Raw genomic sequence first — 24,305 nt, 5'->3', positions numbered from 1 at the left:
GTAGGTATAAAAATAAATACCAGATATCTAAGACCTAGTACAAAAAAAATGTGTAAATTTGTCATTAAAACCACATTATATTGATTTCACATTTAAATGATAATATTTGTGTATAGTAGGTAAATTATATCATTCAATCAATATTCAATATTCATATTCAATATGTTAAAGATATTATATGTTTTATAAATTATTTCATCTGTTTCTTCTAGATTTTATTTGGAGTACCGTTTGACTTGTATTTTTAACCAAGCAACTTGCTAGACATTTAAAGAAAGTAAATAATCCCTCTAAAACTATAGCTGTACTATTCTCAAATATGCTTCTACAATAAGGGCCTGAAATATTTACATAAATTATATTATATTTTAAGTTGCATTTCCTGAAGTGTTTTTTACAGATTAAGGCATGAGGAGATTTTTAGAAAATTTTTAGAAAATGAGGTTGGGAGATGTTGGATTAAATAACATTTAACGATTTCTAAACAACATGTCTTATAAGGACTTTATCATGCTAGTGTGTTCTGAGAATGTTCAGAGAAGGCTCCTTAATATATTCCTTTCTTTTCCCTTGACACAAATTAGAAGAGTCCTATTTAAGATTTTCAACAATAAGCATAATTCCTCTAAAACAAACTGTATATCTGAGTTATTTCAGAATAAGTGCCTCATACAAATTATGGGAATTCACATTCTGATGGTCTGGAATTACTTCTGTAATGGCTTGGATGAATATTAATCACTGATTTGATTGAATACTTATGCTTTTATTTTACTAATCATTGACTTGATTGAATTCCTGTGCTTTTACTTTCTGCTCAGATTATTTTCCAAATGTCAAAACAATTTTGTAAGGAAAAGAATAGAGAATGACTTCAAGTTCATTGTATGTCTTTGGATCCCAGATGTTTATATCTAACCAGAAGCAGTTTTTAATTTCTGAAAGAGATTAAATATCATCTCTGATTGAGAATTTTAAAAATTATTTTTATATTTACTCAAACTATAACATACACAAGGAAATTAACTTTCTCTAAATAGCAGTGTTTTCATTTATGTCATATATTTCTATAAACAATGAGAAATTAGCTTCTAGAGGAATTTATAATTAAAGTATACTCTTAGAAGACAGTTTCAAAATATATTTTTGTTGTAATAGTAATAATATAGTACTAGTAAAATTGGACTCATTGAACAATGTGAGTAAAATGATAAGCAATAAAATATGTGACAAATATTTTATGTCTTGAAGATAATCATGTTTAACATGCATCCAGTTAAAACTGTCCACATATAACAATTTCTAAATTTACTATGAATTATTTTAATTCTAAATAGCCATGAATGAATGAGCAAGTGAGTGAAGTTGCTCAGTCATGTCCGACTCTTTGCGACCCCGTGGACTGTAAGAATACTGGAGTGGGTTACCATTTCCTTCTCCAGGGGATCTCCCCGACCCAGGGATTGAACCTGGGACTCCTGCATTGGAGGCAGACACTTTAACCTCTGAGCCACCAGGGAAGCCCTCTAAATAGCCATACAACTGATTAATTCATAAGGTCCCATAGGGACCTATCTGGGTGTTTTTAAAAACAGAACAAACCCAAAATAATCTAAAAGGGAATGAAACTGAGAATAGATTGCTGATATTGCTACCATATTACTAGCCATTTGGGAGACTGTAAAATCCTTGTAACCTCTTTACAATTGACAGCTTTTATACGTCTTTATGTGGAAATAGTTTGGAATCATTATATCTTGAAAGAATAAGTAAAAAGGCAGTAGTACAGACTTTAGGCCTAGACTGATGAGATTTGAATCCCAGGTATACATCTTACTAGCTTTCTAAATTTAAGAAATTTGTCTCAATAATTCTGCCTCAGTTTCTTTATCTATAAATCAAGAATGATAATAGATCCCTTCTTGGATAATTACATAAATTTAAAAAAAGCACTTAACACATTGCCTGTTTTTTTTCTATTATCCTAAAATAATAGCAATTATTATTTTATAATTATTAAAGGCAATCTGATTAATTATCAACATCTTCACGAAATTGTATGATATATTTTCTAGTGTGCAGGGCCTCAATTTCAGATCTATATATATAATTTTATTGCTAAATTATAATAGAAACTATGATACATATTCATTATTTTCCTAAGCCAAATATTGCAGTACATAGAAATGAGACTTAAGAAGTTGAATAATGTAAGATATCAGTTTGGCAATGTTGCTGTGGAAGAATAACAATGGTAAAGGATTTTTTTCTCCTGCTTCTCATAGAGGAGTGAATCTCTTCCCTCTTCTTTTGAATTTGGACTGACCTGGAACTGCTTTGATTCATATGGCAGAAGTAGCATCATGGCAGTGTCAGAATTAGTCTCAAAGAACCACCATATATAAATAGTCACCCATTCTGTGAAGGAGATCATGAGAGAGGCCCTAAGATGTGTGGAGAAGGGAAGAATGCTAGTTAAGCTCAGTTCCTAGTCTTTCCACCAAGGCACCAGGCATGATAGTGAAGCTCAGTTGGATCTTTCAGACCAGTGCAGATGTCAACTGAATACCATGGACTCTAGGCAACGTAACTTTAAGCAGAAGAATCATGAGGCTGAAATCTGTCCAAATTCTCAACCCTCCAAAATGTGAAATTTAATATAATGGTAGCTGTTTTAAAGCACTAAACTTTGGCACACTTTGTTACACAATAACAAAGAGTCAAAGGAAGTTTCATATAGTCTAGTTTTAATAGTCTAACTGATCCAGGTAGTAGGATCCAGATATATATTAGACACATTAAAAAAAGATGAACATATTAAGGCAAGAATTTATAGTAGAAGGAAAGATGAACCCAGTTGTACTACATGCCAAGAAAGGTAGTAAAAATCGATCTAATAAAGAATATTATCTTGAGACAACCTTCAAATTTTAGTACTTTAAAAGTATCACAGAACATATACTAATAACAATGAAAAATAAATTTCTTTTTAATTTGCCTCTAAAATATCATTTAAAATACTGTGTATTCTCTCATAAGCAATGTAACATATTCAGGTAATCTTGATAAAACTTAAATCAATTGAGACCTGATGAAAATATGGACAAATGACTTTAATATCTAAATATTATTTAAATATTAGTGTCATACGTGCTATATAATACAATGACATATATTAAAAAGTCTGATTCTTGGGCTTGGAATTATCATAAAAATGGATAACATTTTAAAAACAATATAAATATGTATTTTAAAATGTGCAAAAATATTTTATTATTGTTAAAATCACATTTTTATGGATTTAAAAACTTTTTAAAGTATTTCTGTTGTATAGAGGAAATGATCAGTACATTTCAAAGGACTATAGTTAATTCTGTTACATCTTTTTGGTGATTATTAACATAAAGTATCCAGAAGAAATTTTGTCTTTAATATACGTCTGCTTGCTTCAATATTAATCAATAAAACCTTAGTGCCAGTTTTCATACCTTTTAGTCAATAAAATGAGGAATAAGTAAAAGAGATTAACACACTGTTAGTTTTTAACTTTTTCACTTGAATCAAAAAGAAAAAAAAACTGATTCATTTATTTCTTCTCATTAATTTTTTAACAATGTATTTTGGGAAAGGTGTGATATAGTAAACATCTAAGCCTTAATTTAAGCCCAAAATTTTATATATAAATACTGATCCCTCATCTATAGAACAAAGTCTGATTATTTAAGTTAGATTTAGATAAGCTAATATGCAGAGTACATCATGAGAAACACTGGGCTGGAAGAAGCACAAGCTGGAATCAAGATTGCTGGGAGAAATATCCATAACCTCAGATATGCAGATGACACCACCCTTATGGCAGAAAGTGAAGAGGAACTAAAAAGCCTCTTGATGAAAGTAAAAGAGGAGAGTAAAAAAGCTGACTTAAAGCTCAACGTTCAGAAAACTAAGATCATGGCATCTGGTCTCATCACTTCATGGGAAATAGATGGGAAAACAGTGGAAACAGTGTCAGACTTTATTTTGGGGGGCTTCAAAATCACTGCAGATGGTGACTGCAGCCATGAAATTAAAAGACGCTTACTCCTTGGAAGGAAAGTTATGACCACCTAGATAACATATTCAAAAGCAGAGACATTACTTTGCCAACAAAATTCCATCAAGTCAAGGCTATGGTTTTTCCAGTGGTCATGTATGGATGTGAGAGTTGGACTGTGAAGAAAGCTGAGCACCAAAGAATTGATGCTTTTGAACTGTGGTGCTGGAGAAGACTCTTGAGAGTCCCTTGGACTGCAAGGAGATCCAACCAGTCCATTCTAAAGGATATCAGTCCTGGGTGTTCATTGGAAGAAGTGATACTAAAGCTGAAACTCCAATACTTTGGCCACCTCGTGGGAAGAATTGACTCATTGGAAAAGACCCTGACACTGGGAGGGATTGGGGTTGGGAGGAGAAGGGGACGACAGAGGATGAGATGGCTGGATGGCATCACCGACTCGATGGACGAGAATTTGCGTGAACTCCGGGAGTTGGTGATGGACAGGGAGACCTGGTGTGCTGTCATTCATGGGGTCGCAAAGAGTCAGACATGACTGAGTGACTGAACTGAACTGAATTGCCATTTAGATATCCTAATTTTAGAGTACAATGTTATTATAGGCCAACACAGGAAGAGACAAGAAAGAAGACTATCCATATCTATTTACAGAAACGCATACTTGCACAAACATATATTATACACACACAAGTATCAAATCCATGTCTATAGATTAATGTGTCGTTGTGCACCTATGTGTATCTATTATTAATAAGAGCCCCAAAATCACAATTTTTACTTTGCCAGAAAAATAAATCATTAAATTTCAAAATGGAGGCAATTCCATTTTTGTTTAAAACAAATAAAATGCTGATTTTAACCAGATTTTTACTTATTCACAAATGTTGTTGACACTTAATAAAAATGCTATTTTGAGAAATAATTCTGAAGAACTCTAAGAGGAATGTCTTGTAATTTCAGTATAGACTGTCTGGAAGCTTTAGAAAACACTAAGTAAAGATTGAAAGTTCAGCAACACCACAAATTAACTATAAACACCAGTTAAAATTTCATTAGTATATCTCGAGGCAATGTCAGATCATTCTGGTTAAGATTTTCTGGGACAAAGGAGTTACTTTGCTTGTCCCTTTGCCTTGTACGTCTTTCCAGAAATTATTAAATTATCTTGCAGTTGTTATTGCCAATATATTTTTTTATTTACCATGCGCATTTCTAAGAAGTACGTAAATATACTTGTATGTGAAGTATACTTTACTCTCAGAGCATTAAGCTACGTATGGACACAAGAGATTCTCAACTCTGTCTTCTCAATAATACTGAGGACCGTCAATATTATGCGGCAAAAACCATCTCTTGGTCATGCCAATGAATGCCTGGAAGACTATGCACAGTTTACAAATTAGACATAACTTCAGTCATTTCTCTTCAGATTAAGATATAGAAATGAAAACAAGAGGAAAACCTAAAATCTGCTTTACCTGTGTTTATTTTAATGTAAATTATTCACAGCCTTTTTTTTTTTTTCTTTAAGCACTAACAGTGCTTAACACTAACAGCTTTATAATTGTCCTGACTTAGGACTCAATGAGAAAGACATCAGATAATTCTGCTTAAAAAATACAGTTGGGTATACATGTGGATACCTATGGTTGATTCATGTTGATGGATGGCAAAAACCAAAACAATACTGTAAAGCAATTATCCTTCAATTAAAAATAAATTAAAAAATACAATTGGTATAGCTAAGTGCTAGAGTAAGTTGTTTTGAAGGCAGATTAATTTGAAAAATATTTTGTTGAACACTGGTTTCTAAGTGTCTAACACGCTCTTCTGAACAAATTTTTGGTTTTAGCATTCTGATGATTTCGTCTTATATGATGACAAAGGAATGCCCACATTAACCCAGGCACAGATACATTCCAACTGATCAATGATTATTATTATTTCAGCTTGGAAATTTAAAACATACTAAATATATTAATACTGAGATGCCAGTATATTTGGGTAGTGAGTTGATACAATTAATTTCATACCAGGTAGAGTTTTCTGGTTATAAAAACATTTTGATATTTTAGAATTACTTAACATCTTTAAGTATTGTGAACATTTTGAATAGAAATCTTAGTTTGCACACACATAAAAGATACACACAAACATCCATACAGTCTGTTCCTCTGAATAAATAAGCCAAAGAGAAGTTGGTTTGGTCTCCTGCCTAGGTAATAGCACCTGGGGATATGAACCAGTGATGTCAGTGCCTTAGTCTGACAGACAGGAGAACAGCTCTATAAGAGGGCTGAGCTCTGGCCAGGAAACAGAGCAGCTATGCGGTACAGCGTGTAAACTTTGATGGCAAAAGTCAATCTAACTCAGTCACTGCACAGCCAACTCCTGAAAAATGGGATTCCAGTAGCAAAACTTATACTTCAAGATATGACATTAAACTAACATTGTTAATACATCATTATTTTCCACAGATCTTGGTTCTGAGAAACATTGCAGTCAAGTCTGGGGCTCTCTTGCCTTTGGATCAAGAAATCAAGAATAAAAGATGTAGGTAAGTGTTTAAACTTTTACCTTTTCTGTATTCAAGTGTAGGCTAGAGTTTATTTGTTAAAGTCTAGCATTGAGTACTCAATTTGACCTGTGTAGATGGGATAAGAAAAGTGGGATAAACTGCATCACATATTCTGAATTCCTTTAGCCAATGAATGAACATTGTAGGATAATTTATTTGTTGAGTTAAAGAATCTGTCATTTCTGCCAAATAAGTTCATGCATTTTGTTTACTGTCAGTATTTCATAACGGTTTGATTGTTTGCTTGATATTTATGTTGGTATGATGGCTTTGTTTGAGCAACAAATTTCATGAAACTTTTCTAGTTAAGTCTCTGGGTCTGGTATTTCAATAGATTATATTTTATTCTATTCTCCTGGGAGCTGATATTTACAGGATCTGAGGCCTAGACAGAAATGATTTTTGTGGAAGAACCCTGGGTCCCCTTTTAACACCTGTAAAGTGAAATGAAGTGAAAGTCACTCAGTCGTGTCTGACTCTTTGCTACCCCATGGACTATACAGTCAGTGGAATTCTCTAGGCCAGAATACTGGAGTGGGGGTAGCCGTTCCCTCCTCCAAGGGATCTTTAACAAATGTGGGAGAACTTAAATTTATAAAGACCCATTTGTTTCTTGTTTGGAAGTTAGTAGCTGTAAATGTTTTTCATAGTAGTAAACATTTAAAATATACTTTTTAAATGACTGTATTTAAAATTTAAATATGTAGAAATATTATGAGTAATATATAAATATATAATCTATGTTTTACATTAATGTGGCAGAGTTATATATTCAAATAAATTTTCAAAGTTGCTAATTTTATTTCAATGTTATATGATTTATTTTTGTATATAATATTCAAAGTAACCATCCTTTTGTCATGCTCCTTGTTTATATTTCTCTCTACTCAGAGATATCCATATTTTAAACAGAGATGTAACTCTTAAATATAGATTCTTTTTAATTACTTTTTTTTAAAGATAAAAATAGGAAAATTAACTAGGCTTGCTTTCAAACTTTACTTCTTTAAAGTGCACCTTGCTGATTATATTGCTTAAGATAAATCATTGCATTGAAAGGATTCTGAAAAGTTTTCCAAATTGTGAGTTGAACTAGTCAAAATTACACATACAGAAAAGATTCTCTGGAAAGTCAATTATATAATGATGGGATGAGACTAATGGCTGAAACTACAGTTAATGGCATTTGCCCTAGGGTTTTAATGTAACATAAAAGCAATGTAGGGAAAATTGTTGCTAGTCTAAATGGTAACCAACATATGGAGAGATTTGATCTGGGTTAAAAGGAAAAAGAAAATAAATTGAAAGAGAAAACTGTGGTAGAGAAGTTAGTGTACTCAGTATTTGATTTAATCCCAAATTCAGTTCCATATGTTCACTTGAGAGGATCTCAAGAGCCAAGAATACAAAATGCCATTTTTCGCTCTAATCACTTAGGCATGGTGTTCAAAGCAGAAGGTATTTTCCCACCAATTTGAATCAGAATATTGGCATTTATTTCTTTAGAAATCTCCACCATCCTCTAATAACTGAATAGTTAGAAAATAACTTTGTTTTAGCAGTGTAGTATTAGAAGTATTTTATTAAATTCTTCAATTTCAAAGAACTTACAGTTTCACTAAAAATTGGACTTGTATTAAATATTCAAAACAACTGCTGGGAGAAATATCAATAACCTCAGATATGCAGATGACACCACCCTTATGGCAGAAAGTGAAGAAGAACTAAAGAGCCTCTTGAGGAAAGTGAAAGAGGAGAGTGAAAAAGTTGGCTTAAAACTCAACATTCAGAAAACTAAGATCTTGGCATCTGGTCCCATCACTTCATGGCAAATAGATGGGGAAACAATGGAAACAGTGAGAGACTTTATTTTGGGGGGCTCCAAAATCACTGCAGATGGTAACTGCAGACATGAAATTAAAATATGCTTGCTCCTTGGAAAAAAGCTATGACCAACCTAGATAACCTATTAAAAATCAGAGACGTTACTTTGCCAACATAGGTCTGTCTAGTCAAAGTATGGTTTTTCCAGTAGTCATGTATGGATGTGAGAGTTGGACTATAAAGAAAGCTGAGCACTTTTGAACTATGGTATTGGAGAAGACTCCTGAGAGCCCCTTGAACTATAAGGAGATGAAACCAGTCAACCCTAAAGGAAATCAGTCCTGAATATTCATTGGAGGGACAGATTCTGAAAATGAAGCTCCAATTCTTTGGCCACCTGATGCAAAGAACTGACTCATTAGAAAAGACCTTGATGCTGGAAAGATTGAAGGCAGGAGGAGAAGGGGATGACAGAGGATGAGATGGTTGGATTACATCACAGACTCAATGGACCTGAGTTTGAGCAGGTTCCAGGTGTTGGTGATGGTCAGGGAAGCCTGCATGCTGCAGTCCATGGGGCACAAAGAATCAGACACGACTGAGTGACTGAACTGAAAAAAATATTTAAGTCAGTATTTTTAATGTTTATTGGGTATTACATATGGTTAAGCATTTTAGGTATGGCCATTCTGACCTGTGTGAGGCAGTACTTCGTTGTAGTTTTGATTTGCTTTTCTCTAGCAAGGAGATCCAACCAGTCCATTCTAAAGGAGGTCAGTCCTGGGTGTTCTTTGGAAGGAATGATGCTGAAGCTGAAACTCCAGTACTTTGGCCACCTCATGTGAAGAGTTGACTCATTGGAAAAGACTCTGATGCTGGGAGGGACTGGGGGCAGGAGGAGAAGGGGACGACAGAGGATGAGATGGCTGGAGGGCATCACTGACTCGATGGAAGTGAGTTTGAGTGAACTCCGGGAGTTGGTGATGGACAGGGAGGCCTGGCATGCTGCGATTCATGGGGTCGCAAACAGTCGGACACGACTGAGCCACTGAACTGAACTGAACTGAATAATTAGCAATGATGAACATTTTTGGATGTGCCTATTGGCTATCTATATTTCCTCTTTGGAGAAATGTCTATTTAGGTCTTCTGCCCATTTTTCAATTGAGTTGCTTTTTCCTTTTGTTATTGAATTGTAAGAGCTGTTTATATATTTTGGAAAGTAAGCCTTGTTGGTCACATCATTTGCAAACATTTTCTATCAGTCTATAGGATATCTTTTTGTTTTGTTTAGAATTTCCTTTGCAGTGAAAAATTTTGAGTTTGATTAGGTCCCATTTGTTTATTTTTACTTTTCTATCTTATTGCCTTGGGAGACTGACCTAAGAAAACATTGGTATAGTTTTTGTCAGAGAATATTTTGGCTATGTTCTCTTTTGGGAGTTTTAGGTGTCTTGTTTTAAGTTTAAGTCTTTAAACCCTTTGAGTTTATTTTTGTGTAGAGTGTGGAGAAAAGGGAGCCCTCCTGTACTGTTAGTGGGAATGTCAATTGGTGTAGTCACTATTGAGAACAGTACGAAGGTTCATAAAAAAACTAAAAATAGAGTTGCTATATGATCCAACAATCCCATTCCTGGGCATAGACTCAGACAAAACCATAATTCAAAAAGTTCCATGCACCCTTATGTTCATAACAGTACTATTTACAATAGCCAGGACATGGAAACAAACTAAATGTCCTTGAACAGATGAATGGATAAAGAAGATGTGGCATACAGATTCAATAATTTTCAACCTTAAAAAATAATGAAACGTTGCCATTTACAGTAACACGGATGGCCCTAGAGTTTATTACACAAATTATCAGAGAAATATCATATGATATCATTTATATATGAAATCTAAAACATGACACAGATGAACATATTTATGAAACAAAAACTTACTTACAGATATAGAGAGAAGTCTTGTAATTACCGAGGGGGAGGCCAACTAGGGGAGAGAAGTACTGAGAGTATGGAATTAGCAGATGTGATATATTATATATAGGATGGATAAATAACAAGGTCCTACTGTATAGCACAGAGGAGTATATTCAGTGTCCTGTGAAAAAACCACAGTGGGAAAAAAATTAGAATATATATATATATATATATACACACATATTAAACTCAACTCATGTTTCTCTGCAGCAGAAATTAAGCACAACATTGTAGATCAACAGAATTAAAGATTTTAAAATTTAAAAAAATAAAAAAAATAAAATAAAATAAAAGTAAAATACTAAACAGATACTAATATAGGTGAGTAGGCATTCATTCCCTTTTTGCTGACCATGATTATTTTAATTAAATATTTTCTATTATAAAAAATCAAGAAATCCTTACTTACATGCTGAGATTCTTAAAAGAAACAAGGGAAGATTATATATGGGGATCAACCAGGAGGGTCAAAGGGAAACTTTAATATATTTGACTTAGTTTATTGCTTTATAGAAATAGCTCTGGATGTGTCATTTACCAAAAGACATGTCTATCTACTAAAGAAGCATAAAGAGGAATACCTAAATTTTCCCAATAATATATATATCACAATATACATGTATATAATGATATCACAATCATGTATATTTATAAGGGAACATTTCATGCAAAGATGGGCTCAATAAAGGACAGAAATGGTATGGACCTAACAGAAGCAGAAGATATTAAGAAAAGATAGCGAGAATACACAGAAGAACTGCACAAAAAAGATCTTCACGACCAAGATAATCACGATGGTGTGATAACTCCCCTAAAGCCAGACATCCTGGAATGTGAAGTCAGGTGGGCCTTAGAAAGCATCACTACAAAGAAAGCTAGTGGAGGTGATGGAATTCCACTTGAGCTATTTCAAATCCTGAAAGATGGTGCTGTGAAAGTGCTGCACTCAATATGCCAGCAAATTTGGAAAACTCAGCAGTGGCCACAGGACTGGAAAAGGTCAGTTTTCATTCCAATCCCAAAGAAAGGCAATGCCAAAGAATGCTCAAACTACCACACAACTGCACTCATCTCACATGCTAGTAAAGCTCAAAATTCTCCAAGCCAAGCTTCAGCAATACATGAACCATGAACTCCCAGATGTTCAAGCTAGTTTTAGAAAAGGCAGGGGAACCAGAGATCAAATTGCCAACATCATCGAAAAAGCAAGAGAAGTACATCAATGCTGTATGTTATTAACCTGCACATGAGGAACTGAACTGAATAAGTAATGAATATCAGTCAGTCAGTCAGTTCAGTCACTCAGTCATGTTCTACTCTTTGTGATCCCATAAATCGCAGGACACCAGGTCTCCCTGTCCATCACCAACTCCCGGAGTTCACCCACCTCATGCATTGAGTCGGTGATGCCATCCAGCCATCTCATCCTCTGTCGTCCCCTTCCTCTTCTGCCCCCAATCCCTCCCAGCATCAGGGTCTTTTCCAGTGAGTCAACTCTTCACATGAGGTGGCCAAAGTACTGGAGCTTCAGCTTTAGCATCAGTCCTTCCAATGAACACCCAGGACTGATCTCCTTTAGGATGGGACTAGTTGGATCTCCTTGCAGTCCAAGGGACTCTCAAGAGTCTTCTCCAGCACCACAGTTCAAAAGCATCAATTCAACAGTTCTAACTGTTGCTTCCTGACCTGCATACAGATTTCTCAAGAGGCAGGTCAGGTGGTCTGGTATTCCCATCTGTTTCAGAATTTTCCACAGTTTATTGTGATCCACACAGTTAAAGGCTTTGCCCTAGTCAATACAGCAGAAATAGATCTTTTTCTGGAACTCTCTTGCTTTTTTGATGATCCAGAGGATGTTGGCAATTTGATCTCTGGTTCCTCTGCCTTGTCTAAAACCACCTTGAACATCAGGAAGTTCACAGTTCATGTATTGCTGAAGCCTGGCTTGGAGAATTTTGAGCATTACTTTACTAGCATGTAAGATGAGTACAGCTGTGTGATAGTTTGAGCATTCTTTGGCATTGCCTTTCTTTGGGAATGGAATGAAAACTGACCTTTTCCAGTCCAGTGGCCACTGCTGAGTTTTCCAAATTTGCTGGCATATTGAGTGCAGCACTTTCATAGCATCATCTTTTAGGATTTGAAATAGCTCAGCTGTATATATAATATCAAATTAGGACAGAAGCACTATTTTTTTTTTCAAACTGGCATGATATTCCTATTTTAACTGTATCTATCACTGCTGAATATACTCAGTTCTTCTGACCATGTTGACATTATCATGCACTCTGTTAGTTTACAACTTACCAGAAAATATCAAGTGTACACATGTATTGACAAGTTACTGGACACTATAGGAAGTCCAGACAGAAAGATATCCTATGGTCATTAAATTGATCAATCAAGGTAAAGAGACAAGGCTAAAAAATTGACTGAAAGAACACAGACTAAAGTTAGAAAAAAACAAAACAAAACAAAACCACTCTTGTTCTAACTCAGAGTTCCCTTACGGTTTTTCTCGCTTTCCTTTTTTTCTTTTGTTTCATTTGTAAAATACTTGGCTCAAACCATACAGCTTTAAGGTGATTTCTGACTCTACAATAAAATGATGATATATATTATAAAATAAATAAATCATAAATCATATTCCCTGGATATACATAGTAGTTTATCTTGAAGAGAAAAACTAATATTGAGTGCTTTCTATGTGTCAAGCATAAGTTAGATGTTCTCACTTATATCATGAGCTATCCAAAAGAACCCTAAGAGGTAATATAATACTTTAAAACCTTGTGAAAAAAAATTAATGCCTTTTTCTGAGTTATGTCCAAATGGGTTACTTTTTTTTTAAAGAATGAGATAAAAGTTTCTTGTCATGAAGAGACCTTTGAAGATGTTATTTTGACATCCCTTTTATTTTCTACCTGAGACAGTGTTAAACAATTTCAAATATTACCTGCAGCCTCCTGCTTATGAAGTTTTGTTTTCATTCCAAATGTCCCAAATGTCTAACTACTTAGGACCCATGAGTGCTTTTCACAGCCAAATTCCATGACAGCTGCTTGGGAATACTTAAAAGCAAGGAAGGTTATCTGACTTCCTTTATTACCTTCACTGAAGAAGAAAGATCTGGTCACAATGAAAGTATTCAGCACTTTTTCACTTCATTCAAGGCACTAAGGATCCTTATTTTCCCATCTTCTCTATTTATTAAAAATAATAAAATTGCAAGCAAGCATATGTATTGTACAAAGTTCTCATAAGTATTTCAGTAGTGATGACATTTTGAAAAGGAATGGAAAAGTTCTTACTATACATGGCTTTAGAAAGAGTAATTAAAATTTACTAGTTCCACATTTTCAAAAACATGATTGATTGTATCATGGCAAATATTTTACAAATCCTAATATAATAGGAGTATTTCGTGTTTTTATAAAGACAGATGTTAATTTTCCTACACACCAAGCAAAGTAGTTAAGCTTAGTCAACATCATGCTATTATGTCTGAGGTGGACACATTGGAATCAAGTGGAGACATAATAATCTCACTTTTCTCATTTGCTATAAAACAGATGCCTAAGAGTAAGATTTTCATAAATGAAGAAGAAATAAGAAAGGGAAGTAATATTTATATATATAGGCTTTTATAAAGTTTTTTAAAATATACAATATTTGGATGCAGAGAACTGGACTAACCTGCATTTTATTGCATTAAAAAAAATACTGAGAGCAAATTTGATATAATTTTAAAAACTCAAAATACACTCTTGTTTTATTTCATAGGTTAAAAAAGGGGGTTAATAAAGGTCCACAGTCTATAAGTAAAATATACATGATAATTTCTGTTGCTTTGATGTTAGAACTCATTTAGCCCAACTCAATAAGCCACAGAGATGTTAAAGATAGAGTGCTTCCCTATTCTAGGGCAGTTTGCTGGCTGCTGCTCCTCTTTAGAACAATAGCATCCTTCAAATGAGAGAACTTTGCCAATATTTGATGAAAATTGAAATGACTATTTCATACACATATAATTGAACTTTCAAAGTCTGATTGCTAGAAAACATGTCCACTTAAATTTGATAGTATATAATTAGATTGCTTTAACTCCAGTTATAAGCTAAAGGGGAGTGTGTGTGTGTGAATACATGATTTTAAGTGTCAAAATTCAAACTATACAATAGAGGTAATAGAAACCACTAATGGAGAGATTAGGCATTAAGTTTCTACCATTGGGTTTGTTTATGTTTGTTATAAATTTACAAGATAGATTGTGCTCATTAAAAGTTAGAATACGTTAAAAAAAAGTCTGTAAAGTTATTTCCCTCATAATTTAATCTTCCAAAGGGATAACAATTTTTTAAATGCATACTTTTTGATTAATAACAAAAGTTCATTCAAAGAAGATAATTGAATCTGATCATTTATTTAATTCAATAATTACATATTTTAAATATTAAATAATATATTGGCATTAGGCATTTAATTAAAAATTTGATATGAAATATGAATATTTTTGTTAAAAGTAAATATTTTGGCAGGGAAAATATTTTAGAATGATGAATGAATATATTCTTTGAAATAAAAGAAAGAAATGAAATATATTTGTGGATACTTGGTAATAAAGGTACCATAGCAATTTATAGGAATTATTTATCATAATTTAAAAAATGCTTTAATGAAGATGTCAGCTCCTCCACTTCAGCCTAACAACTTCACGAGCATATCAGTTTCAAAGCCTAGTTGGAAGCCTTTAAATCTAGTACTGAGAAGAATGGGTAATTTAAGCAACAAATATTCCAAAGATGAGAGTCTTTTTAAATGCTCCCTTTATGTTCATTCTCTTCTCCCCAAAGACAGGCTCTTTACTTACTTCAAAGTAAGACTTAGTGGTTCTACTAACTCAGCTGGAAACTGATTAATATTTTTTTCTACCCCTTCATCCTTGAAATTTTATTTTTAATTTTCTAGTCTCCTTCCATTTACAACAATTGAAAAGGAAAAGTTACACATGGCTCTTTTGTGGACAACCACTTTGATAAATACTGTTGTAATTATTACCTTTGGCACAGCAATATGGCCTGGACATTCCACAGCCATGTGGTCTCTATTTGGAAGGAGGCCTGCACTTAATCTATGGAAATACAATGTAATATTAAGGAATCAATACACGATGAATAGAGACCAGCATTCACATAAGTTAAATTCAGAGTTTTCTTTTCTATATAAAACTGCTCTTTGACTCAGTATAGAATTACATGAAGAAAGAATGATTGTTGCAATAAAATATATTTTTAAAGCACATTATAAAATATAAATTTATAATTTCATGTATTCATATTTTTCTGGTATATATACCCATGAAATCTGAGATTTCTCTCTTTAGAGATCTTTATGTCAGTGACAACATGCTTTTGCCTGCATATAATAAATTGTTACTTATTTCAGTTTTTAGACTTAATGTTCAGTTGTATTTAGAACTTTACACAAAGTTTTTACATAAAAACTTTACACTTATAAACTTTGTTTTTTATACATATTATTTTGTTTTCTTTTTTTTTTTTACATATTTTTTCCATTGTACAAACTGTTGGGTAGTGGTAGCTCAATGGTTACAAAATGTGTCTGCAGTGCAGGAGACAAGGGTTTGATCTCTGGCAACCCATTCGAGTATTCTTGCCTTGAGAACCAAATGAATAGAGAAGCTTGTCAGATTATAGACCATGGGGTCACAAAGAGTTGGACACAACTTAGCACTGAGAATGCATGCACATAAATCATTACATGTGGAAATAACACTTTTCAAGAACATATCCGAAAAAAATGGTGGATAACTTTGGTAGAAATTAATCAAATGAAACCATCATGAACATTTTTTTATATGGCAATTGTCAAATCTTACAGTAGAAAATTTTTAAGTAATATTGGATTGTGGGAAAACCAGAAAGTCCTTTCACAAAAATTAACTTGTGTTTGTATATATGCATGTGATTTTCTTTCTAATATGTGCCCTGTAAAGCCTAGAAAAAAAAAAGTGAAATAGCTAGATGCTATATCATGCAAATTGTTGGGCTGAATGAAGCACAAGCTGAAATCAAGATTGCCAGGAGAAATATCAATAATCTCATATATGCAGATGATGGAGGAGCCTTGCAGTCTATAGTCCATGGGGTCGCAAAAAGTCAGACACGGCTGAGCAACTGACACATGCCGTTGACACCACTCTTATGACATAAAGCAAAGAGAAACTATGGAGCCTCTTGTTGAAGCTGAAAGAGAGTGAAAAAACTGGCTTAAAATTCAACATTCAGATAACTAAGATCATGGTATCCAGTACCATCACTTCTTGGCAAATAGATGGGGAAACAATGGAAACAGTGACACACTTTATTTTCTTAGGCTCCAAAACCACTGCAGATGGTGATTGCAGCCATGAGATTAAAAGATGCTCCTTGGAAGGAAAGTTATGACCAAACTAGACAGGATATTAAAAAGTAGAGACATTACTTTTGCAGACAAAAGTCTGTATAGTCAAAACTATGGTTTTCCCAGTAGTCATGTATGGATGTGAGAGTTGGATCACGATGAAGCTGAATGCATAAGAATTCATACTTTTGAACTGTGGTGTTAAAGAAGACTCTTCGACAGCAAGGAAATCAAACTAGTCAATCCCAAAATAAAGCAATCCTGAATATTCATTGGAAGGACTGATGTTGAAGCTGATGCTACGATACTTTGGCCACCTGATGGGAAGAGCCAACCCATGGGAAAAGACCCTGATGCTGGGAAAGATTGAAGGCAGGAGGAGAAGGGGACAACAGAGGACAAGATGGTTGGATGGCATCACTGACTTGATGGACACGAGTTTGAGTAACGTCCAGGAGATGGTGAAGCACAAGGAATCCTGGCGTGCTGTCATTCATGGGGACTCAGCGTTGGACACAACTGAGCAAGGAAACAGTTACAAGAGGCTACTAAAACATAATAGTCTTTTAAAGTATGACATTCTTTATGTATTCTAAATAACACACTAACATAGCAATAGAAGTACTTGAAGAAAGCTTTATAAACTACAGTTTTTCAAATTTGATAAAGCCCAAGAAATTAACTGAATACTATAAGAAAAGCAGTAAAATGACTAGATCCTCAAAGGAAAATGCAATGACTGTAGAAAGAAATAATAGAATTTAACTTCAACCTAGGGAAAGAGTTAAGAACTGTTTTAAAAGTAAATAATTATCACTAGAAATGAATAGCAGGTTGAAAATCCATAAAAATACAATAGTAAATGAACTGACATAGAATCAGAGAGTGTTATTTTGGGAAGAATACTTTTCTTTGAATCTGTTTGGCTAATCTAATCCAAGGGAAAATAACAGAGAATTAAATAGTTGTTCTGAAAGACTGTAATAAGCACAATGAACTGAATCCTTTGGAGAAAGTTGAGATAGGAAATGCTAACGATAGAGGAAGAGATAGTTAAATAATATGTTAAAAATAGCTTTATTTTTATGGTAATATTTGAGCAGAGAGGTAAAGAGTTTCCTCATTATATCTGTAGGAAGTTCTAGTCAAGGAAAATAGCAGATATAAACGTCCCAAGTAAGCACAGATTTGATGTTACTGAGAAACAGCCCAGTGGTTGAAATGGACTGAAAGGCAGGAAATAGTAAGATATAAGGTCAGAAAATGAGTAGATGAAGGGCATTTTGAGAAGCAGAAAAAGTCTTCTACAGCATTGCAGAGCAGTGTAGGGAAAGAAAGACTGAGATAACATATACATACACACAGGCAAAGTATTAGAGGCTCTTTATATAGAGAGCTCTGTAATTTTCCAAATTAAGAGGGCAGGGATTCAGAGCAAAGGAGACTAAGAAGGAACAACTAATGAGGTAAAAAGAGAAACTAAGTGAAGAAAATACTTTAAGGAGAGGAATCTTATCACCTGTGTCAAATGCACTTAATAAGTCCAGGAAGATAGGGGCAAAACATGAACACCTAAAAAAATGGATATCACTGGTGCCCTTGGCATGAACAGAAACCATGGAATGGAAGGTAAGAACAAAGTCTGAATATACAGAATTCAAGCCAAAATAACAAAAAAGGAATTAGAGACACTTTTCAGCAATCCTTTTCTAAGAGTTTTGTTGTAGAAAGGAGCAAGTAGAGTGATAGCTGGGGGACAGGTACAGAAGGGTGGGCTCCTAAAAATGGAAAATACTAAAGCAGGTATGAAGTCAGTGGAAATGATCTAGTAGAGAGGAGAAAAATGATGCAATAAATATAAGACAGATGAGACAATTATTCCAGTGATGTTCTTCATAAGTAGAAGGAGTGACCATAGTCACGGGCACAAGTGGAGGGTTTGGTGTTAGATTGGAACATAAATGGTTAATCCAAAATAATCAGTAAATTAATTCATTCACCATGTTTGCCAGGTACTGTTGTTTGTTCCTTTATTTTATAAGATAATGCAGATATAAAAATGAATAAAATAGAGATTTCATCTTGGGGATTAAGGTCCCATCATGGAGCTAGTAAATTTTAGTTTAAAAGATTCAGTTTTAATTTTAAAAGTTTCAGAGTTCAGTACTATCATGATGGAGAAAATGACTGAATACTCTAAGAGAATGAGTGCATAATGATGAAGGAGTTTTCGGAAAAGGACACTGTAGTAAAGTCCAGGTTTTAATGATGACTCAGAATGAAAGATGGAAAAAGACTGTTTTAGACACAAGACATAGTAAATTCCATAAAAATATGGATTTTTACAGGTTTAGTGTTCTACAGGTTTAATGGTTCTGTAAATAATGTTAATGGATTATGGTACATGTATGGTAGGTGAGCAGGACAGGCCAGTGGTGGTCACGTTCAAGATTTTGTTTACCCTGCTTAAAACAAATTTCATTTCTGTGTTTTTGGGGCTGAGAATCCCGTGGACAGAGAAGCCTGACAGGCTACAGTCCATGGGATCGCAAGAGTCGGATACGACTTAGCGACTAAACCACCACCACCACAGAGGTTGCCTGTCATTCATACTTGGATGGCTGCTGCTGCTGCTGAATCACTTCAGCTGTGTCCGACTCTGTGTGACCCCATAGACGGCAGCCTACCAGGCTCCCCCATCCCTGGGATTCTCCAGGCAAGAACATAGGAGTGGGGTGCCATTTCCTTCTCCAAGGCATGAAAGTGAAAAGTGAAAGTGAAGTCGCTCAGTCGTGTCTGACCCTCAGCGACCCCATGGACTGTAGCGTCCCAGGCTCCTCCATCCATGGGATTTTCCAGGCAAGAGTACTGGAGTGGGGTGCCATTGCCTTCTCTAACTTGGATGGCTAGCCAAGTGAAAATTAGGTTACTAATATAGGGATTAACAGAGAAAAATGTTAGAATATAGGTATAAATTTAGATGTATATATATGGTTTGGTATGAAAATTATTTTCTGTTGGAAAGCGTATCTAGAAAATCACAGATGCATCTGGGTCTCAGATCAGGTGTATACAGTCAAGAGCAGGGAGTTATGCTAGTTTTACATTCAGGAAACTGGTACAATTTTTGGAAATCTTTTAAAATGTATAAATTTTATAATACATTGTTTGGTACAGTATCTTTAAATAGAGCCAAGAGAAGTGATTTCTAAAGCTTAAACTTTATTAATTCAATAGTAAATGTATTGATGTGTAGGAGTTTGGGGGGGGGTAAAAAACAAAGCTATGGGCTTAGATGCAAATACTTAGATTCTAGAAAGGTGGGAGAGGGAAAGGACATAAACATCTCAAGAGTATAAAGGAGCTGAAGAAAAATGCCGGGAAAAACAGTTAAAGAAGAAATAAAACAATTCAATTAAGGAGAGAATTTCATAGGAGTGAAATGATGAGTATTCATAATGTATTAAATATTATAGAGCTTGAAAGCTATGGAAGTAGTTTCTTCAGTTGAAATTAATTTCTTAAATATGTTTTGCTTGTCTATAAGTAAGTTGTTGCAAGAAGATGAGGTAAAAATTTGTTATTTAAAAATGAAAACAGAAATCTCTCTGACAGATTAACTTTATTTTGGGGAAAGACATCGGAAAATTTCCTAGACAAAGAATCACAAAATTTAAACTTTTTGTTTAAATGTCTTTAAATACATTGTCTTTAAACACATTGTCACTATACCCTAAAACCTAACTTTATAGTTAAAATTTTGAGAATTTTCATAGACTTGGACAGTAGCAACTTTAGCAATATTTCTTTCTCTTTTTAAACCTTGACACAGATTAACATAAATAGACTTCTAAAGGTAATTGATTGTTTTCAGTTGAGTGCAGTGAAGATACTAATGCTACTGAGATGAGGTTTTTAAAATACTACACTCATAGCATTTATATATTTAAAAAAATCATGTCTTTGGATGTCTCAAAAACGGTGTCAACGCTAAAATTGTGTAATTAGAAAAAGATGTTTTTAATTCAAAAATTTTATTTCTATTCTATCAGTTTACCTATCATCAATTAATACATCAAAATGTTTTAGTGGATAGAATGTGAAACAGGATAAAAATTATTCTTACCTCCTCAAGTTTGTGGCAGTGTGTGTGTAAATGCACTCACAAATATATAAATATGTGTGTGATTCTGCAAACGATGAAAGGTTTTCTTGAAAGTATTGGGGCAGCTGTACTCTTTTCAGCCTGCTTCCTTTTTCATGAATACGAAAGTAGCATTTAACTTACCATTGTACTCAAGGGCTGATTTTATAAGCAGTAGAAAAGCAGCTAGGAAAATGATTTTGTTACTTTTAGCATGGCTAGGTAATTAAAATTTTCTGGTTAGAGATATTTGAGTGTTTTCCATGTTACTGATGATAGTTCTTACTAATGATATTAGTGCAGTAATTTTCTAATTCCAAATGTTAAGTATTTTTGTGTGGTTAAGTGATTTTGTTGAGTCATATAGATAAATTAGGTATGAAATTGAAGCTGTGAACATTTGCAGAAATTGTGTTCTTGTTTCCAGCTGTTTAACATTTCTATGGCATTTCCCCAACTCCTTCAGCTTTTATTTTTCTTCAAAAGTAGTATATGGGAAGGTATAAGGACTCCATGTTGTATCTTTCTCCTCTTACGTTAGAAACAAGAAAGGGACATAATACCAAACAGAATAAAGCTAGCAAGGTAATAGATGAGAAATACAGTTGGATCATAGAAACTGATATTATGGCTGAAAGGAACACTGAAAAGTAAAATATCTCATTTCCTCTTGGTCAGGAAATATTTCATTTAAGTCTCTCATAAAAACAAACAAACAAAAAATGCTACTTTTATCTTTGATGATTTCCAGAAATGAACTTCCACATTGCTCCCCACAGCCATTGATTGAAATGTATAATTACTATATTTGTGCAGGTTATTAAAACTTATTACTGTGAAGGTTAACTTGAATTCTTTGTAGTGTTCTTTAATATGTCTTTGAAGTAACAGTTGTTTTGAAAATCCCCATTTTTCTCAACAAAGAAAGAGTTGTTTCTTTCCATTTATACATAGTTGTTTCTTTTTGCTTGTTACATTTCTTTTGAATCCTTTAGATTCCTAGATTATAAATTCCAAGTTTTGTTTGTTTAAAATTAGATATGATCATTAATAAGCCACAGTGATGTCCTCCCAGTCTGTCAACAAAGTTTTTATCTATATAAATATTTATTGGTAGGAGGAAGTACTAAAAATACTATACTACATCGAGAGGCAGTTTTAACTATCCTGGGGATTATGGAAATCAACAAATTCTTTACACATTCTTAACCAAAAACAAAACAAAAAAAGAAAGAAAAAATGCCCACATATAAGTCCAAACAGGAAATAAAATCAAACCACTTATAGCCTATGAAAGTGAAAGTTAAGTCGCTCAATTGTGTCCGATTCTTTGCGGCCCCGTGGACTGTAGCCCACCAGGCTCCTCTGTCCATGGGATTCTCCAGGCAAGAATACTGGAGTGGGTTGCCATTTCCTTCTCCAGGGGATCTTCCAGACCCAGGGATCGAACCCAGGTCTCCCACATTAATGGCAGATGCTTTAACCTCTGAGCCACCAGGGAATATAATATAATATAATATAATATAATATATATATAATATAATATATAGCCTATACTTATCAGCAAAGCATACAACAAACTGTAGCTTCTGTGTATATGGGGAAATACAGATATCTGACCAGCAGAGTTTTCTGTTGAGTCTAAGAGTGTGTAGAACTAGGTAGGGATTGGGCAGGAGAGAGAGGAGTAGAATCCTCATGGTGGAGGAGAACAGAAAGCATTAACAAGGGTTATCCAAAGAGAAGGCTTCCCAGACTGTGCTAGTGGTAAAGAATCTGCCTGCCAATGCAGGAGATGCAAGAGACAGGAGTTCTATCCCTCATCAGGAAGATCCCTGGAGTAGGAAATGGCACCCCACTCTTGTATTCTTGCCTGGAAAATTCCATTGGCAGAGGAGCCTGATGGACTGTTGTCCTTATATAGCTGCAAAGTGTCAGACAGAACTAAGCTACAGAGCACATACACACACATACATCGCAAGAGAGAGTTTTTACATTGGTTCAGTTCAGTTCAGTCACTTAGTCGTGTCCAGCTCTTTGTAACCACATGGACTGCAGCACTCCAGGCTTCCCTGTCCATCACCAGCTCCCAGCATTTGCTCAAACTCATGTCCATTGAGTAGGTAATGCAATTTACACTGATTATAAAATAGCCAAAATAGTTCTGAGATCTAGTGAATCAAAGAATAAACTATTGTCCTTCTTGGATAGACATTACTTCTGGGAAAGGAAAAAGGAACACAGAGGGGAAGGTGTCCCTCATAAGTATGGTATCAGTAAAGTATGAATGCTATTAAAGAATGATGATATCAGAGATTCAGAAGAAATGTACATAACACACAATACACTACCAAAATGAAGGTGTATTTTCATTAAATATACCTAGGGGTAAAAGCAAAATAAAACGTACACAAACTAAGTTCAAATTAATTACCCAAAACATCTGTACTTAACCCATTTTGAATTGTCTACTGTTTTAAGATATTTCAATATAATAACATATATTACATTGAAATAACACAGCTCTCATTTAAAAATAGTGTGGGGAGGGAGGAAGGAGGGGGTGTTCAGGATGGGGAACACATGTATACCCATGGCGGATTCATGTCGATGTATGGCAAAACCAATACAATATTGTAAAGTAATTAACCTCCAATTAAAATAAATAAATTTATATTAAAAAATAAAAAATAGCATAAGAAGAGAAAAATAATTAAAACATTTTACTAAGTTAACATTATTATATTCTTGCTCCAACATACATAGATACATACAAAAAGACATGAAGGAAAGTAAAGTGGGATCTTCACCCCAGCTTGAATTCAAAGGAATTTAGGCAATGCCAAAGATAGGAAATAACACTGAAATCAGAAGTTCATAATTTCAAAATAGATATGACAATCAAAAAGATACAAGAGATAGCTGGTGGGTTGCACAAAAGAAATGGATGAAAAAGACAGAATTGTCTCCAAAAAGGGATATGAATTACATGGCATCCATTAGAGAAGAGTTTAATGAGTAAAATTACAATGAAGAATATATGATGTAGAACTGAAGTACAGGTCCCTTCCTGGCACTTTGTTAAAACCTCTCCAGTAAGTCTATGCCCCTCCTCTTTTCAACAAAACAGGTCTTTTGAAGAGCACCGTGAATTGTTCCTTGTTGTTCAGTCATGAAGTCATGTCTGACTCTTTGAGACCCCAAGGACTGCAGCACATCAGGCTCCTCTGTCCTTCAGTATCTCCTGGAGTTTGCCCAAATTTATGTCATTTCACATTGGTAAATCCACTGGATAGTGTT

At 34.2% G+C, this 24,305-nt stretch overlaps 1 non-coding gene across 1 annotated transcript; it reads right to left on the bottom strand.

Moving 5' to 3' along the window:
• On the bottom strand, nucleotides 1,448-1,520 carry TRNAW-CCA. The gene has a single exon. It is a non-coding gene; the product is annotated as a tRNA-Trp (tRNA).

Source organism: Capra hircus, chromosome 17 (genome assembly GCF_001704415.2).
Source record: "Capra hircus breed San Clemente chromosome 17, ASM170441v1, whole genome shotgun sequence".
Taxonomy (NCBI): domain Eukaryota; kingdom Metazoa; phylum Chordata; class Mammalia; order Artiodactyla; family Bovidae; genus Capra; species Capra hircus.
The sequence above is the reverse complement of the archived record's forward strand: the minus strand, read 5'-3'. Positions and strand labels throughout refer to the sequence as shown.